The sequence below is a fragment of the Anopheles coustani genome, chromosome 2 (genome assembly GCF_943734705.1).
Source record: "Anopheles coustani chromosome 2, idAnoCousDA_361_x.2, whole genome shotgun sequence".
Classification (NCBI taxonomy): domain Eukaryota; kingdom Metazoa; phylum Arthropoda; class Insecta; order Diptera; family Culicidae; genus Anopheles; species Anopheles coustani.
In genome coordinates this window covers 63,521,591-63,523,018 of record NC_071289.1, presented here as the reverse complement: position 1 = coordinate 63,523,018, position 1,428 = coordinate 63,521,591, and positions in this window count along the sequence as shown.

Sequence of the window (1,428 nt, the reverse complement as noted above, 5' to 3'; positions counted from 1 at the left end):
TTCGATTCAACTTTCGTTCAAAGCATTTCATCAACTTCCAACCGGGAACCCATTTCTTCTCCACGGGGGATTGATTGGTGCTGAATGGTACTGGAAATGCGAAAACGTAGTGACTTTGTGAGGGGTTCGCGTTCGGGGCAATCTGATGAAACCAAGTTTTTTTTGTTACCCGCTTTTCCCGAGAGGGTGGAAGATGGAAGCCGCTTCATTTTCTTCCGATTGCTTAATTTTCACCTCATTTTGTGTCAAATGTTTGATATGTTAGGGAGGGAATCGTTTCTTGGTTTTCACAATTTATTTTGCGATTTGAAATTGTTCCGCGACAATAAATTGTGAGTTACAGTAAACGAATCAGTAATATTTCATTATCAAATATTCTTTTCTGAAAATTCCTATAAATTGACGACAAATTGATGTTGGCATAAATCATCAATGCGCAAAATAATAAAGGATTGATGATTGAACACGATTGTTACAATCTTGCTCCCAAAAATATGTCCTATCCTTAAACAAATGGCTATAGACGTAGTTTTTCAACGTATTAAATATACTTTTTAGTATGTAGTAGTATACTTTTTCGTTAGACTACATGAATTTGAATATATTTGCTAGCTCTCTAAGTTATTAACTCAAATTACAATCGACTGATTTCCTAAAGGGGTTTTAGTATGAGCGCGATAATCTTGCCAGAGGATTTTATCAACTGAGAATCCAGCCAGAGGATTGTTTTTGTTGACAAAAAGGGAAAACCAATTCGATTTGGTGGTTGTGGAACGTATTACTTAGTTTTGAACAATAAGTTCAACTCCATAGCGAAAACATTCTGCGTTCGAGGACGACAATAAAAAGAACGAGAATGGATTGCTGACTTCAGCATAGAAATTGCAAAGGAACTTCTCATTTTTATTAAAACCAAAGTTTTATAACTATTTGAATTCACTGTCGTTCAGTTTGTAGAAAAGTAGTATACAAAAAATGAATAATCAAAGCTGTTTCTAACCTTCATCTGAAACTGTGTAACACTGCAATCTCAGTCTCTTACGATGCAAATCTTTAATATTCAGGCAATTTCATCCACAAGCTAAGGAATACCATGTTTTATGCATCAGACTGCAAGAAGGCTTCAAATGTGCATCATCGTCAGGCGATGAACCAGATCTGGTGAACGGCTATCACACCGCAGGCGAACACTCGATAAAAACCGAACTGCGAATAAAGAAAGATTGCTCTGAAGACTCAAAATAAAATAAAATCTAGCGGCAGGATTATCAATGTCCTGGCGTTCGTTCACAAAATCTGTTCCGGGTGCTGTTGACATGGGAAAATACATATGGAACATGGTACATCCTCGTCTCGGATGTATAAGGCGAGCATGTTCTGACATGTGTCGCCCGTTTGTGCTCGGAAAAAGGATCCCAAGTGTGGTGA